General features: G+C 44.6%; 1 long non-coding RNA gene across 1 annotated transcript in view; it reads right to left on the bottom strand.

The window, feature by feature from the left end:
* LOC309370105 overlaps positions 1–17,960 on the bottom strand; it is a 28,613-nt gene extending 10,653 nt beyond the window's left edge. Inside the window, exon 1 of the long non-coding RNA XR_014168431.1 lies at positions 17,862–17,960. This is a non-coding gene — a long non-coding RNA (uncharacterized lncRNA). The remainder of the gene's footprint in view (positions 1–17,861) is intronic.
* Positions 17,961–18,332: the final 372 nt, after the last annotated feature.

The following is an 18,332-nucleotide window of genomic DNA, read 5'->3' as shown; positions in this document are numbered from 1 at the left end:
GTTTGACACTCGTGTCCTTAAAGACTCTTGTTGTTACAATCTCCCAGGCTGCCAGCCGGTCTTTTTGTCTTGCAAGAAGATGTGGGATCCTTGCAGACTAGAAGGAGAGCATAAATTTCCTTGGCCAGGGCGTGGCCTTTAGGGGTACTACAGATATAAGATCTATCTGGAAAAAAGGGATGTTTAGCAAATCACGTAGGTACCCTTTAGCCATCCTCAGGTTATTCCACCTAAGTCTGGGGGCGTCACGGGAAAAAATGGATGGACATATTTTATTAGGTTGAAAAATCAAGGATTGCTTGTTCCTGTGGGGCAGTGGCAGCCTGCTTCTAGAACCCTTAAGGTGAGATTTCTGGTCATGTTGTCTCTTTAAGGCACTTACAAGCTGCACAGGAGATTGATGCAAATTAGATAGCTCAGTTGAGGAAGATGGATGAGTCAGAAGGGCTTGTGAAAGTTTATTCAGAGATGAAGAAATCCCATCCAATTTCTTGAAAATGAAGCTTAAAGTCCTGATTACTAGTTGTATTTGATCAGGTACTGATTCATGGGCAGTTTGCCCTGGTGCGTCCTGTTTTAGTGACGGCGAAGGTGTAATTAAGGTGTCAGGGAGGAGGGCTTCCCTATGGCTTCCATCCCCTCCTGGATCAACTGGCTTTTCCAGCTCCCCTTGATCATACAGAGGCCAAAAGCGGTTGTATGTTTCGACAGCAGAAAGAATTACTTGCTCTGTTTGGCTGTTATTGTTAGTAGGTGGTGAGGGAGATTCAAGCTTTGACTGCTTTACTCTTGGAGGTGAACAACCATTCTCAGCAGATCTTGGTCGCTTGCCATGACCCATTTGTCGCTGACTCACTGACTACGGAGGTTAAAAGTAGAGATAAACGGAGATAAAAAGAGAACTTATCTTTTGTGGACACAACTCCTCTGCTACTCCTCCTCTGCTGCTCAGCATAACCCGGTCTTCAAGGCGGCGTTTCTAATCAGCAGCAGGCTTTCTCAGCAGAAGGTTTGAGTATCCTTGTTAATACGTATATTGGCCACGACTGGCCAACAGTAGAGATAAAACGGTTAAAAACTTCTAACAGAGGTAAAATAATTAAAAGTCTAATAAAAACAGCTATAAAAATGGCTATAAAAGGCTGTAAAAGGCTGTAAAAGGCTATAAAAGGTTTGTAATCCAGGAGGGTTCACGGAGGAGAAGTTGTTACAGCCGCCATCTTGGCCCACTGCTCCCTGTCAAGTCCGAACCTAAAGGTCTCCTGACATTGTGTCTGCCCCTACCCTCCCTGTCAAAGAGTAAGTTGGCAGTAAATCACACCATTCAAGTTGGAGTTAACTCGTTATTACCTTCATTGGCTTCATTGACTGAGTGTCAGGTCTAATGAGCACAACTTCCCAGGCATTTCCCTTTAACCACACATTGTTGTCCCACCAGCACTCCACGGGCTCTGAGCCTTCTTCCCCCGTTCCCCAGCTAGTTCTTCCCACCATTCCTCTGCATCCAACCAGTCCATGCCACTACCCCCTTTCCGGTGAACATGGAACCACCTGCCACTGGAGTATGCCACATCTACATGCACTGGGCCCCTGCAACAGCAGAGTAGCAGCAGCACTGTGACTTGGCAGAAAGCACTTACAAAGGACAGAGGCAATGTGAGAGACTCCTTGATGTTCAACTCCCCACCCTTCTAGGCTAAGGGGGTCCAGAAAGGGCATCTTCCCAAAAGTTCCCCAAATCCTGGAGTCATCCCTGAAAGTACAGGTCATGGGGGGCAGTGAAAGGAACACCCATGTGAGCACATGATCCTAATGTTCATATTTTCCATTTTCAGAGAAGAAGAGATCTAAAAATATTTTAACTTATGCAGGATGTTTTTTTAAAAAACAAAAAGAAACCCAGATTACAGTCTATAAACTCCTCTCCTTGAAAATCATATTTAATTATAGATTTCTAGTTTAATATCAAGAAAATCAAACAGTAGGATGAAACAATCTACAACTTTTGTACACTATGCTCCCATTTCACTTATGTCTTACATTTAAAACAATGGAAACTCAACAAGATTATATTACAAAGTGAAGAACGATAAATAATTCAAAGATTCCTGTTGTAAACTGGTTACCACACAGAGTGCTAAGAATAGTTATTGGAAGAGTTTTTGAAAAAATAAACTGTGCTGGGGGAAAATAAAGAATAAGGCAAGAGGAGCAACTGATTCTTCGAATAAGAAAGAAGCCGAAGCTGGAAAGACCACAAGAGAAGCCGACTGGACAACAGCTAGCGATTAAGAGATCAAACAAGACAGCTAAATCTTATAATTTATTGAAGCAAAGGCTTCAGACTTTGGCAATAAGCCACATCAATTGTTATTATCATTAAAACAAAAGAATATATTAATCCCTCCAATAGAAAATCATGCCAAGGTAGCAGAAAGCATTGTCAAAGAGTTTCTATCTCATTACAGATATTTATTTATTTACTTATTAAATCACACACTTCTGACAATCAAAATACAGGAGCAATTGAAAGGCATTTCATTATCTATGCCTAAATTTGCTCATGGGGATATTTAAAACCCTAGATGAAATAAATTAAGTTTTAAAGGAGACAAAAAATTAATAAATCTTCAAGCATACACATTAAATAATTGTAAGGTAGGACAGTAAATAATAGGTACTTGACCCAGTGTACACACCAGACCCAATACACACCAGAGATTGTATCACGGTGAGAAAATAAATATTGCAGTTATTAAATACGGGTAGAGGGAGACGGTCTGAAATGTGGATTCCCGTTAACTTTGCCTAAGGGTTTGCCTAAGGCAAATTTGTGGAAGAGGCCACAATCCAGGGTCTGGCTGCTTTGTACCACAGCCTCAACGTTACTGTAGTGCACCAGATATTATATGTTCCAATGTTACAGAAAACTCGTGCTGCAGTGAGGGCGGATAGAGCCTTCTCTGTGGTGTCCCCTATTGTGGAACGCCCTTTCCCCACAAGTATCACTGGTGCCAATGCTGTTATCATCTATCTATTATCTATCTATCTATCTATCATTTATCTATCATCTATCTATCTATCTATCTATCATCTATCTATCATCTATCTATCTATCTATCTATCTATCTATCTATCTATCTATCTATCTATCTCTATCATCTATCTATCTATCCAGGCAATTTAAGTTGGTTGTTGTTCAACCTGCTCTCTTGTTTTTAGCTGTATCTGCTACTTTTGAATGATGTTGTCAGGGCTGCCTCTAGGTCCCAGCTCACAGAGAACCAACGCTAGTCAGTAGTAACGTACAAAAGTCTTTATTGACGATTAGTTTCCATTTCCAAACCGCAGCATGCAGCTCTACGTCTAGAAGCTAGACCGGCGAAGCTCCATCTGAGTCTCCGCCCCCTGTACACCAGTTTAAGACTCTAGCCTTACTCCACCTCTTCCGTTGCTCTTTCCTCCTCTGGGTCCTTCTGCCCCCTGGGGTTTCCTCCTTTCTGGACTCTTCTGACGCTGACCCCCCTGATTCTTGCCCCTCCTTTCGGCGGGCTTTAGGACCTGGCTCCCTATCCGGGCTATCTGCTGTGCCGCTCGCCTGTACATTTGAACTTGGCGCGCGCGCCCAGCCGGCAACCTTCCTCTCGACCGTTTCTCCGCTCTCCGATGGAGGCGTGGTCAATCCTGACTCATCTCCTCTCGCTGGTGGTGGGAACACTGGTCCCGATGCCTGGGACTCCTCCCCCCCACTGCGCTCTGGTGGGGAAGCTGGTCCTGATTTCCAACTGCTGCTCTGGGAGTCCCCGCTGGCCCCTTCCTTCTGGGGTGTCCCCCTTGGCACCCCCCTTGCCTTGGCCATTGGCGCTCCCTTCTGCGAGTCTTCTGATTCGCTGGACAGACTCCAGGAATCCCTCGGGCCACTGTCACCCCCTACACTGCCCTCGGATTCCTCCCCCTCGCTCTCCATTTCCTCCCTCTCCTGTGCCTCTGCTCCTGAGCCCCTGACAGATGTGTTTCTTATTTTATTGTGCATTTCATATTTTATGTTCTTTTTGCCACCCTGGTACCCGTGCAGATGAACAGTTGGCCTATAAATATTTAAACCAATACATCACTTCCTGCGATCCCCTAGACAGGCGTGCAGCCCTGGGGGTCATCACTGTTTGGTTGCTTTTCTTTGGGCTAGTCTGGTTCCTTCCAACTAGTTATTCTGGCCAATTGAACAGATGCTGAGGCCCTAATGACCACTGTAAGTTTGATTTCACATGAACTGGCATCTTCTGAGCACGTGCCAAGGATAACCCTTGCTGAAATGCTACAAAGTACGGCAGAAACTTGCCTTTTGATACTGGTGCAATTTCCCTGGACTGCAAACTGAGTAGATGCCAACAATGTGATTGACAATCCCCCTGAATCATGAAAGGCAAACAAGCTTTATTTTGGTCTATGATTTCCAGGGGAAATTAATTGCATGGGCTCTCTACGGATGACCACACACACACAATTCTGCACCAAGCTAACATCAGTTTTGCAGTATTTTTTAACAGCCATGTGGAACATTAGCAAACTGAATGGCGAGCCTGTTCCTATCTTCCAGGAGTGGACAGTATGGTGGTGCAACACCTGACCTCCCTGCAGCTGGAGAAAGCCTCTGATATGAAGAAGGGGCACTTTCATCCTCCTTCCTCTTTGCATTCTGCCACTGCCAAAAGTCGAGCCAGCAGATCTGCAACTTCATTGGCCCGCACTGAATCATTGCTCCTCTCCAAGAGGGGAGGACTCACCTGGACTTCTCCGCTCCCTTATCCATCCCTGCGAGTTTGATGCACATCACCATACCGCTGTGCCAACCCTGACAGCTATCTCCCTATCAATGCGATTTCATTGTAGCCTAGTTCATGAATTCACCTGCATTTCCCCATTTCATCAAGTTGAGGATTTTTTTATATTTTTTTAATAAAATTTTCAAATTTAACAATAAATAATAAAGAAAAAAATCCATTTGAATTATACATCCAAATCTAATCTTTCCACTTTCAGACTTCCTTCAGTCTATCTGGAAATTTTCATGTTTTCACAATTATTCACATTTCTTGCATCTATATTGTTTTGGTTTTTTAACCAAATTAATCTTAACAGTTATTATAAAACAATATTTCTTTCCATTATTATCCCAGAGCTTCTTGAAAACCTACAAACGTTAATTGACCTTCACATATATTCTTAATATACTCTGTAAATTTATCCCAGTCCTCGGTAAATTTCTGGTCTCGCCGGTTCCGAATTCTGCCCGTTAGCTTGTCTAATTCTGCGTATTCCATCAACTTCATTCACCATTCTTCTTTCATTGGGATTTCTTCCTGCTTCCTCAAGTTGGGGAATTCATAAGGGTTTGGTTACCGACTCTGCCAAAAGCTCCTCTATCTCTTGGGCAATCTCTGATTTGCCACCCACTGTTGGGAGCGAGTCAGCAGTAAATCACACTGCGCAAGTTGGAGTTAACTCTTTGCAGTGGTACCTCTGGTTGCAAACGGGATCTGTTCCGGAGGTCCGTTCACAACATGAAAAGCCCACAACCTGAAACGTCATATCAGTGTAGGTGTGCAGCACGATTTGGCGCTTCTGTGCATGCGCGAGTGGCGAAACCCGGAAGTAACCCTTTCCAGTTCTTCCTGGTCGCTGCGGGACACAACCTGAAAAACGTAACATGAAGCTAACGTAACATGAGGTATGACTGTATTAGCGAAAACACTCACTAAGCCCTGTTCCCCCTTCAGGTTCCAACACCTCCGCTTCTTAGTGTCCCAGCACCCAGGGCCAGATTTAGATGAAGAGAGGCCCTAGGCTACTCCACTTGTGAGGCCCCTCCCAACCCCCCAGCCTCACAACTAGAAGAAAATGGAAGAGTGTTATCAACAAAATTGAATGGAGATGGGTATTTAAAATTCTGCAATTCACAATTTCTCCTCTAAAGGACATCAGAAAACTTCATCAAAATTTGTTTACAAACTTGCACAATAACAGGTCTGATTTCTGAAGGGCTTTGCTAACCTTGTGAAAATGACCTAGCACACGGATTTATATCTCTAAGATTCTGCAGATTTTGGCTGTGAACTAGGGCCCCACAAAAAAAATCCAAGTTGGGCCCTAGAGTTTCAAATTGGGCCCCACTGGCTGGCCCTGAGTCTCATAGTTGCTGGGTCTGAGTTGCCCTGCCCTCGTGTGAAGTCTTGGGTTTGCAATTTTGGGACAGGGGAGATTGCCCGCTGTTTAGGGCTGGGGAGCTGGGGAGGCCCCCTAGAGGCTTCAGCCTACTTAGCCTATACATAAATCCGGCACTGCCAGCACCACTCCCCGGGCTCTAAGCCTTCTTTGATTGGTGGTTGCCTCTCTGGTTCCTCCCACCATTCGCCTGTGTCCAACCAGTCCATGACACCCACTAAACGTTGTTAATGAACATAATGATGGTAAATAAATTAAAGCGGGGAAATCATCATATAATTTTCAGTCACAACACTGGACCAAATAAAGCATTACCTTCCTCATCACCAGTAAAAAGTATTTGGGGGCAATGGGGTGATTTTATTGCTGTAAATACATTCCATTTATCTCCACTGTTGCTCCACCAACACCTGCAATTTATCACTTGTATTTCTCAGGTGCTTGGCAGGTGGGAACAATTCATGAGGGAAATTTTAATGTCTCTCCTGCTGAAGATTTCACATTGTATGTGCAAATCCTACTTGCCCTTCAGCCTGTCGGTCTGCTCTCCCATCCATAAGCAATTCTTCAGCTCTCAAGAGCACCATCTAGAATTGTGCATGCATATAAATAAGAGGATAAGAAAAGTTGTACTCAGCAAATCCCTCAAGCCTGCATTATCTGTTAATTCTTGCTTTTCTCATTGGACAATACAAAAATGTAATTTAGGAGGTCCATTTATCTCTCCATTATAAAGGGAGTCTCAAGACATCAATCTGATGCCTTTTTGTTCCTGAGAATGTGAGTCATTGCGAGATGGAATAAAGATGAGGCAACCAGATGTCGAAGGCTGAATAAGTCATGTTGGCAGGGCGGGGGGAATTCAGAGAGGACCAACAAAATTATTTAAAGATGTGGAGGTGCTCAATATGGTGGACTGGGTATGAGAGTCATTTCCAGAATTATCAATTAGCATTTAATGCACATAGCAGGAGGTCAAAAAAACATTTTTTTTCAGCTGACTGAACATGAAAACCATACACAAATATATATCCATGCTGCACAAAATTCCCAAATCTAGTGAATGTTAACATTTGCCTGTGAGCACCAAGAGTCCCAGGCAAATATTGTGAATGGCCAAGATCTCAGAGGTCCTCCTCTTTCCCTCTCTCCATAGGGATCCACTATGGATCTATGGGGTCTTCTGCTTTGTCCCATTCTGTCAATAAGTGACCTCACCAAATCCCAAGGCTTTCTAATACCATCTGTCCGCTCATGATGTATTCATCCCTTCATTTCTACTCCAGGACTTTTTCTCTCCCCTGATCCCACAACTCCCATTGCCAGCCTGATAGCCTGCTTAAATATTTCATTGACATTTCAAACTCAACATGCCCAATACCATACATTGTTCCTTCTCAATAATATCCATTGACAAGGTTCATCCCACTGAATGAATGAAACATTGAAAGAATAAAGAGTTGGCATAATCTTTTACTCCTCTCTCTCCTTTGCTTTGCATAGGAGGAACATCGCCCGGCGATTGTTGTATTGATTTATTGATATAATATGCTGTAAACTGCTTTGAGGTTGTTATTAAAAATATAAAGTGGTATAGAAATTTTAAAAATAAATAAATAAAAATATTCATTCCATCACCAAGTCATGTCACTTCTTTTATAACATTGCAAATTTATAGCCTTGCCTTGGTAGTCTCCCCAGAAGATTAAAGGGTCTACCCTATAGCACACACAAAAAGTGGCAGATTTCTCCCCCTCCTTTTTTTTACAGTCCTCCCCCTCACATTTTACCAGAAACCTCATCCAAACATGTCTGGAGGACCACGGGGGTCTCTACACTTTAGTGTTACATCACTATTACATCAGTGCTTCCTGCAAAGAACTGAGTTATGGAAGGTGCCCGTAGCCTGAAATATTTAGGTTTCAGCATTTATATGGTGCCTTTTGCATCTTGGCAGGCCCCACCATGACAAAATGTAAACTTAAAAAGCATACAATACAGAAACTGCACTTGAGGAGCAGTCCTAGGCATGTTTACTCAGAAATCCTTGTGTCCCCAGTAAATTTATTTAGGACTGTAGTCTAAAAAGCAGAGAACAATATAAAAAGGTGGTGTTTAACTGTTTTATTCAGAGTAGACCTAACTTAGGTGTGTTCATTAATTTTAATGGGTCGAACTCTGAGTAAAACATAATTGACTACCACCCAAAGAAACCAGAAAAAACAGTAAGACCAGCAAGTGAAATCCAAATAAACAGCCGATGAAGGCAGCAAATATTAGGTGAGCAAATATTGAGGAAACTACTATCACTCAAGATAACCCAGACTCCTGGAGTATTTAAGGGATGTCAACTCCATTTGAAACATTTACTTGGGTAAAGACTGATGTGACCATACAAACAAGATTTGCCTTTGAAGATAAGAAGTGGCTTTGGAAAAGTCACTGCCCCTCAGTTTAACATCCTATCTCCTAGGATTGTTGTGACATTAAGAAGGGTGGAGGAAATATAACAAATAAAGAATCTGCCCTATTAAACATATTTAGTACTAGTTTCAAACCTTTCTTATCTTAGCTTCAAAATAAAAAAAAGTGTCTTGAATGCACTTGTCTATAAAGCGGGCCTGCAGGGAGATCTAGAAGTGAAGCCAATACAGTTACATTAGTACAAAACTTATACAACAAGGTCCATGATGCAACGATTCTCTCTAGGGGGTTAAATCCAACACTTGCAGGTGGGACATCAGCAGGCTGGCAGAAATACTTAATTTTAAATTAAGTATCAAGCCAGCTTAGAGGTTGTGCTCTCTTCCTCTATAGGCCTTCCCACTAAAGACCAACTCATGTGTTGCCATAGTAACATGGCAGCTGCCAAAAAATACTTCTACATTTTCATATCTCTATATTGCAGCAGTAGTGCATGGTAATCCTCAGGGTCAAACTAGATGACAAGGGAATATGCATTTCTTCTTTTTCCTTGGAAAATAAAAGCAACTAGGATCTGAACTGTGGTGGGCATCCTCTTCCCCAGCCACGGTCCCAGGTAAAATCTCCTCCTCGCTTCTGAAGTGTTGCTCCCTTTGAAAAAGAGGCTTCCATGGACATCAATGTCTTGGTTGACCATAAACTTGACATGAGCCAACAGTGTGACGTGGCAGCTAAAAAAGCCAATGCAATTCTGGGCTGCATCAATAGGAGTTTAGCATCTAGATCAAGGGAAGTAATAGTGCCACTGTATTCTGCTCTGGTCAGACCTCACCTGGAGTACTGTGTCCAGTTCTGGGCACCACAGTTCAAGAAGGACACTGACAAACTGGAACATGTCCAGAGGAGGGCAACCAAAATGGTCAAAGGCCTGGAAACGAAGCCTTATGAGGAACGGCTAAGGGAGCTGGGCATGTTTAGCCTGGAGAAGAGGAGGTTAAGGGGTGATATGATAGCCATGTTCAAATATATAAAAGGATGTCACATAGAGGAGGGAGAAAGGTTGTTTTCTGCTGCTCCAGAGAAGCGGACACGGAGCAATGGATCCAAACTACAAGAAAGAAGATTCCACCTAAACATTAGGAAGAACTTCCTGACAGTAAGAGCTGTTTGACAGTGGAATTTGCTGCCAAGGAGTGTGGTGGAGTCTCCTTCTTTGGAGGTCTTTAAGCAGAGGCTTGACAACCATATGTCAGGAGTGCTCTGATGGTGTTTCCTGCTTGGCAGGGGGTTGGACTCGATGGCCCTTGTGGTCTCTTCCAACTCTATGATTCTATGATTCTATGATTCAATGGGAAGAGGGCAAAGAGCAGCTTCAAGGGGAGAGCCTTCACTGGGACCTTTCTTTTGGTGGGCAGAGATAACCCTTCAACTACACACCATGGTTCTGATCCTAATTGCCTCCTTGTTTTTAAAGCAGAAACAAAACACACTGAATGCATGCCCACATATAGTATATAAGCTAGTTTGCCATCTAGAGCTGGAACTTAGGGAGAACCCCATGAATCCTCTAGTCCAGCCCCCTGAAATGCAGGAGTCACAGCTAAAGGATCTGAATGGTGTCCCTCAATTGCATGTAGTACTGGCTGGATCATAGGCTGTTCCCAGGTTTTCTCTCCATACAAGGAGCCCCCTGGAAGGCTGCACCACATGGAACCCTCAGCAGGCGGAAATGGCTTTTCAACTGTAGACATGACTCTGTCTATGAACTGGGCTCAATCCCAGCCATTGTAATCACACTGGGGAAAGGGACTTAGCAGACTCTGTTGCAATAGATGGTTGGGTGCTTCCGTCGGACATGTTCTTTGCACATTAGAATATTACTGCTGTTGTGGGAGGGAATCTGCAACTTTGGGGAAGAAGGTCTGCAACACTCAACAGCTGAAAAGACAGGCATGTCTTTGTATTTATAAAACAGCTTTCTCGTGGATTGCTGCTTTATTACACTTTGCACAAGGACATCTGCTGCTGTCAGCTGCGCTCACTCCCTCTGCAATAGCCTGTGCTGCTCTGGCAATCAGAGGCCGGCTATGTTAGGAAACTGGCCATAACATAGGCGCCGACTCCATGGGGCTTGAGGGGGCCCGAGCCCCCTCAAAAATTCGTTTGGGGGGGCTCCGCCCCCCCAATAATCTCCGGCGCCCCTCCAGCAGAGCGCCATCGCCGCCCCTCCCCCAGCCCAAAATGCACAGGGAGGGGCGGGCTGCATGCCCCCTGCCCTCCCTCCCGAGCAAAAGCTCCACCCAATTTCCTTTGGAGCTGATTAATAGGCGCAGCACGCTCTCCCCTATTCGCTCACGAGGAGGCGGCGCCACTTTATTTGCATATTCATGAGCTTATTTATTATTCATGAGCTTTCCCAGGCCCCCCCCCCAATATTTTTTATAAGTCCGCGTCCCTGGGCCATAACAGCCTTTTTCTGAAAACTGAAGAATATCAGAGAACACAATGGATCTGGTTGCGGTATTATAAAACATCTTTAAATTCTAGTAAGTTTACCATCATTTAACCAGGACGGCTGCAGAGCAGAGAGCTGGGGAAAGTGACCTCTAATTCACATTTGCACACACTAACAAAAAGATTTTAAAGCATCTCCAAAATAGGAACAGTGGTTTACCAGAGGAAGGTACCAGGGAAAAAAATGGGAAGGACAGTGACTGATGGATCCCAGGTTCAAGCCCTATAAAAGCCAAGTCTTTTCTTTTTTTAAGAGGGGAGAGGGTTTTGGGTAACATAGCTAAGGAAGGCCCATTTCGACCTCTCAGAGTAGACCAGGGGTGGCCTTCGCCAGCCTGGTGATCTCCAGCACTTTTGAACAGCCAGCAGAACCTGGTGGTGGTGGTGGTGGTAGGAACTGTAGTCCAAAACCACAGGTGGGCACAGAGTTGTTCTAGCATGGTTTTCCCAGTAGTGATGTATGGAAGTGAGAGCTGGACCATCAAGAAGGCCAATCGCTGAAGAATTGATGCTTTTGAATTATGGTGCTGGAGGAGACTCTTGAGAGTTCCATGGACTGCAAGAAGATCAAACGTATCCATTCTTAAGGAAATCAGCCCTGAGTGCTCACTGGAAGGACAGATCCTGAAGCTGAGGCGCCAAGACTTTGGCCACCTCGTGAGAAGAGAAGACTCCCTGGAAAAGACCCTGATGTTGGGTAAGATTGAGGGCACAATGAAAAGGGGACGACAGAGATGGTTGGATAGCGTTCTCAAAGCTACTAGCATGAGTTTGACAAACTGCGGGAGGCAGTGGAAGACAGGAGTGCCTGGTGTGCTCTGGTCCAGGGGGTCATGAAGAGTCGGACACGACTAAACAACAAAATTATGTTTATTGGGCTGGGGTTTCCATCATTCCCATCCAGCATGACCACTGGACAGAGATGATGGAAGCTGCAGTCTAAACTCAGATTAAAGCCTGATGTTTGTGAAGAATTCTCCTTTACATGTGACTGTGATAGGCTGGCAGCAGAAGAGGCTCCACTCCAGGAAGGATTACACACCTTGTTTTTCATCTTGACACCAGCTCTGCCTCCCACCCTTTTAAGCACCTTGCCTTCCCCTTGGTTGATTAGGCATGCTCACTGTGAACGGCTTTCCCAGTTGGTTCCTTTATTAGTCTCAGCATGTCTGGATAACAGGAGCACAGCGGGGAACAAAGAAGCAGGCTTATAAGAGCTTAGCACCAGAGTCAGGCACCTTTTAGAGCTCCAGAGCAAAGCAAAACTGTTCTATAGTACCATCTAGTGACCAGAAAAGGTGCATATTGATAAGTCAGCTTCTAGACCGCATTGCCATTTCCTTTTGCACTAACATAATCATAGGTGAAAACAACAAAGTTATATCTACATTGCAAACCTCACATTGGTGCTATAAGAGTTCAACTGCAATGCCTTCCTCCAAAGAATCCTGGGAACTTAATTTTGGTGGGAGTGCTGAGAAATCAGTTATCTTGAGCTCATTTTGTGGTGCTACTATTCCCATGGTCCCAAGTGAATGTGAAGTCGGTTATGTAAGATATGCCCAAAGAGGCTCGTAGCACTTTACATCCATTGTCACCCAAACCTCCTTCATGAGATGCACAGCTTAAAAAAGACTTTTGGCAGATTTTGCCCTTAGACAGATTGAATGGCATAGCGTTTTATGTGAGATCTCATGCAACTCTTGATAAACTTCAGGGTGCTTGGGAGATGGACAGCCCACTAGCGGAGGAAGAGGGGTGCGGGGGGGAGTGCACCACCCCTGGCAGTGCGATCCCGGTGGGGTGCCATCGCAGCTGCCCCCCTGCCCATGCTGGGCGTCACGCCCCCGGGACACACATCAGCCACCCCCCCACCTGCTCTCCGCCACTGGGGCAACCAGTGGCCCATGGCTTTCAAACCAATGTTATCTATTTCTATTCCGTGTGTGTTTCCTGGAGCAGATGGATCCTTGAGAGCCTCCACGCAGGCACTGACCCAACTCAGAATCTGTTTAGCTTCAGTAGGTTTGTTGGTGCCTTCAAGTGAGGCATTGTGATTTTTTTCTCTCCTTTGTACCCCACAAATTTGAACATAAACCATAAGTTACTTTTTCCATTGACTTCCTGTCCTCCCCTTCCACATATGAAAAATGTTCCTTCTGTGAGTTTACACTTCCAATGCATACTTTACTTAGTTTTACATATTTTGGCTAACTTATTTGGTGTTTAAAAACCATCTTCTTGTTTCCTCACTGTTGGGACCAGTGCTGCTACTTACTTATTGTAAAGGTAAAGGTAAAGGTAAGGGGACCCGTGACAGTTAAGTCCAGTCACGAATACCTCTGGGGTTCCAATGTTCATCTCACTTTACTGGCTGAGGGAGCTGGCGTTTGTCCGCAGACAGTTTTTCCGGGTCATGTGGCCAGCATGACTAAGCTACTTCTGGCGAACCAGAGCAGCGCACGGAAATGCTGTTTACCTTCCTGTTGGAGTGGTACCTATTTATCTACTTGCACTTTGGCGTGCTTTCGAACTGCTAGGTTGGCAGGAGCAGGGATCAAGCAACGGGTCTACTTACTGTAGTATATGGTATTTAGGAGAGGAGAGTTAGCATTTGAACTGTGTGTCAGGAAAATCCCTGAATCAAATCTCACCTCAGCAGTGATCCCTTTAGCTCAGGAGTGGAGAACCCCTCTTTTCCTCTAGATGTTGCAGTTCTGTAACATCTGGAGGGTCCACAGTTTCCCCAATCTACTCTAGGTAAGCCACATTCTCTCAGCCTCAAACCCCCCACCTCAGCTACAATATGTTGGCAATGCTTTGTTAGATGATTGTTTTAAGGATTATTGAGATTATATATGTCTTTGAACTATACAACAGAATGAACATGAACATGCATTTTCAGACAAAAGAAAGATGTGCATTCCCAGGCACAATTTAGCCAGATACTAACTTTCTGTACATGGGACGCGGGTGGCACTGTGGGTTAAACCACAGAGCCTAGGGCTTGCTGATCAGAAGGTCGGCAGTTCAAATCCCCGCAATGGGGTGAGCTCCCGTTGCTCGGTCCCTGCTCCTGCCAACCTAGCAGTTCGAAAGCACGTCAAAGTGCAACTAGATCAATAGGTACCGCTCCAGCGGGAAGGTAAATGGGGTTTTGTGCGCTGTTTAGATTCGCCAGAAGCAGCTTAGTCATGCTGGCCACATGACCTGGAAGCTGTACACCGACTCCCTCGGCCAATAAAGCGAGATGAGTGCCGCAACCCCAGAGTCGGCCACAACTGGACCTAATGGTCAGGGGTCCCTTTACCTTTACTAACTTTCTGTACAGTTCGGCTGTAGTTTTAAAATAACTTCTAAAACTCAGATCTTTAAGGAAAAGTTTATTGCATATTCCTCTGACACAGAAAAGTGTCACAGAATGGTGGGCTGAGTGTAACATTTTACGGGCAAGCAGACCCAACACAACTCAGTCACACTCTCCCCCATAGACAAATGTGCATAGAAACAAATAAGTTCTTATGAAGGCATCGCTGAAGAGGCTTGGCTTCGGATTCTCACCTGTCAAGGCACTGAGCAAAAGGAGATTATAGCCCTGTTCAGTGTCAGTGTGTGAGAATGGAGGGTGGAGATACGGTTCAGTTTGCACCTTAAATTTGATTCTGAAATGATACGATAATTGAAACACAGGGAAGTTTCAAAATTCACACTTCAATTTTGTGATGCAGCCCCCCCCCAAAAAAAAATTGCAGATATTGGGGCAAGGGATGCATAATAGTGAATATATTAGTGAAAACAACATACAAAAATGCATCCCATTAGGATACATCGCTTGTAAAAATGTGTTGCATTAGTCAAAATTGCATACAAAAATGTGTTCACCACAAGAAATTCACACAAAAATACATACTGGCCGATTTTGACACTGATTTCTTGTTTAAGAGAATTGCTGCAGAAATGTAGAGAACTGGATTCAAGATTGGAAAAATGAGAAACGGAGAGAACCCAAACTGACAGGTCTGCCCATTCCTAGCTCTGCAGAATTCTAACTATGCAAGGATTTAACACCTATATGTAGCCACTGGGAGCGGGCATTAGCTTTGACACAAGCACTGATGGAGGAAGAGGGGTGCGGCCCTGGCAGCGCGATCCCGGTAGGGTGCAATCGCGGCTGCCTCCCCGCCCATGCTGGGTGCCACGCCCCTGGGACATGTGTCAACCCCGCCCCCGCCTGCTCTCCGCCCCCCGGTGCCGGAGCATGAAGCTCCGCCACTGGAAGCAAGGGGTCATCAGTATGCTGGGGGTATTCAACTTTATTTCTCTGTAACATGTGAATCAGGGATGGCTGGGAAGGCCCTGAGCGAAATGGTGGGCTGGATGAGAACTAATAAACTCGGTCTAAATCCTAGCAAGATGGATGCTCCGAAGATGAGTGATTCCGGCAAGTTGGTTAGTTGCCAGCCCTGGATACAGCTGCACTCCCCCTGCAGAGTTTGGGGCTGCTCCTAGGTCCAGCTCTGCCACCAGAGGCACAGGGGTCCCAGGGGCTAGGAGTGCCTTTTACCAACCTTTATTGGGAAGACAGCTACAGCTGTTCCAGGATCAGGATAGCCTGACCACCCTCTCCATGCATTGGTAACCTCATGGTTGGAGTACTGCAATGCATGCTATGTGGGGCTACCAGAGGCTACAGCTGGTGCAGAATGCAGTATCTGGGCTGTTTCTGGGGGCAAACTGCTGCCAGCATGTAGCACCTTGCGTGCAGGATCTGCACCAGATCTGCTACCAGGTCAAGTTCAAGGTCTTGGAACTAACACAGAAGACACAACACAGGACCATGTTACCAGATATACTCAGGTCACTGTGGTCTGCGGCAGAGCCATCTTTCCCATTCGTGTTAGTGATTCATTGCGCCAGGGTGCCGGCCTCCTCCTGCTTCCCAGGCTGCCTTCTCTGGCGCCCCAACGCCAGAGTGCAGGTCTGCCAGCACGTTTTCCTGCTTGTTCGGGGCGGTGGGGGAGGCAGAGGACATTTTCCTTTTTTTAAAAAAGAATATTTATTAAGATTTTACAAAGTCATAAATACCAAAATCTATAAAAAATTAAAAATAAAAATACAAAATACAGAAAACGAAGAAATAGAAACAAAAATTAAAAAACAAATCCATTTTTTATAACTTTAAACTCATTAGCTTGTTTCCTTGACCTCCTCGCACCTCCCCTTTTTGTGTTCCCGGTTTACATAATCCATTCAGCAAATCCTTACCCTCTCTCATTTATCTTAACTCTTTATCTTAACATATTATAACTCTATGTTTTCATCCATTATCAATTCATTTTTGCATATTCTTATTAACTTTCTTGCTAATGCCACTTATTTTCAATCCAACATCATTTTAACATTCATTAATTTTACAGTGTTTTTGCAGATAGTCTTTACAGAGAACATTTTCCACTGCCCCCTCCCTTGTTTTGGAGTTGCCAGGGGGGCGCCGGAGGGATCTTTGCACCACGGCGCCAGATATGCTTAAGACGGCCCTGGTCTGTGGGATAACACCTCCTGCAAGAACCAAAGGTCTCAGAAGCCTGCTCCACAGGAACAGTGTGGCAGCTTGCCTTGTGGAATAGCATTCCTCTCAAGCTACACTCAATACCTGCACTTTCCAGAAACAACTGAAGGCGTTTCTGTCCTGACAAGCTTTCCCAGCCAGATGAATGGGTCTCTGCCATGGGTGTCTATTCTGTATACAAAGATCCTGTCGCATAAAGAAAAGCCTGCAGTTGCAGTCAGCCGGGGAAGTGGCCCAGCAAGAATAAATGTCTGTTGCCACTGAGCAGAAACATCAACTCCCTTTCCTTGACTGGCCAGCAGTGCCCTGCACCGACTGCAAACATTTTTGGCTCCTGCTTCTTCCAAGCAACCTCAAATCAAGATGTCACATGTAGTCTAAACTAATGTATTTTTAAACAAACGCCCTTGTGGCCTTGAAATATCAGCTGGCCAAATCCAATTTTGAGTTCATCATTATTCACAAGTGTCGCTGAATAGAAGTGATTACTTATATTGCCAAGTATGTCCTTGCAGTTAGGCAAGTAGATTTCATCCCAAAGCATCCAATATGCTATTGTTGAATGTTTAGAGCAGCTGAAAGGTCTTCTGCTTAATGCATATTGGAAAAATATCAGGTCTCTCTGATGCAACCCTGAGAACAAAGCACATTTTTCTGACTGTAAAATTTCCTTAGGCTTAAAGTGTTTCATTTCCATATTTTTATTATTAAAGTTAGAATAAATTAATCAAACATATTAAAATGCCCTTGTTGCATTCACTGCTGCTTCTCAAAAAGAGAAAATCTGTCAACAGTACATTTCATACAGTTCAGCTTAATTTTTGTCATAATGTTTAAGGGTTATCACTGCCTTTTGTTGTTGTTTTCCCCCAAATTTTTGCTTTTGCTGAAGTATTTTTAGTAACTTGATGTGTGCTAGATTTAGTGAACAAACTTGCCAGGGCGCTCTGTTCTTTTCCCAGCTGCAGTCAAGCAAAACCTGTTGCACCGTCTGTTCAGTGTGAAATGGAAGACATCAGTCAGAGCTGGAGTCTAAACTCCTAGTGTGCTGTTTGCCTGGTCTGTTCTTTTCTTAATTTTAGCAATCTTGGAAGAAAAGTAGGAGTCAAGAGATTTATCAAGATACACATACCTCAGCAATCTCGTTAGAAATGTCAGTAAACTAAAGCAGGCAGCCTAATTCCTTTCGGTAGATCTTTTTAAAAACATTATTGTTGTTGTTGTTGTTGTTTAAAGCCCTATACGGCCTAGGACCCTCGTACCTACGGGCCCGCCTCTCCTGGTATGTCTCGGCCGCGGCTCCAATCTGGTGGAATGCTCTGTCCCAAGAGACTAGGGCCCTGCAGGACCTGACATCTTTCCGCAGGGCCTGCAAGACAGAGCTGTTCCACCAGGCCTTTGGTCAGGGCGCAGCCTGACTCCCTCCTCTGGCAACCTGCACAGAATTTTGCTTAATCGGTTGCCATCAATTTGATTTTAATTAATTTTTATAATGAAATATTTTTAGAATGTGTGATTATTTGACTGTTTGATTATTTGATTGTTGTTAGCCGCCCTGAGCCCGGCTTCGGCTGGGGAGGGCAGGATATAAATAAAATTTATT

This window comes from Podarcis melisellensis (assembly GCF_964234715.1).
Source record: "Podarcis melisellensis genome assembly, chromosome: 5".
In the NCBI taxonomy this organism is placed as follows: Eukaryota; Metazoa; Chordata; class Lepidosauria; order Squamata; family Lacertidae; genus Podarcis; species Podarcis melisellensis.
Note: the sequence above shows the minus strand (reverse complement) of the source record. Positions and strands in the feature narration are given on the sequence as shown.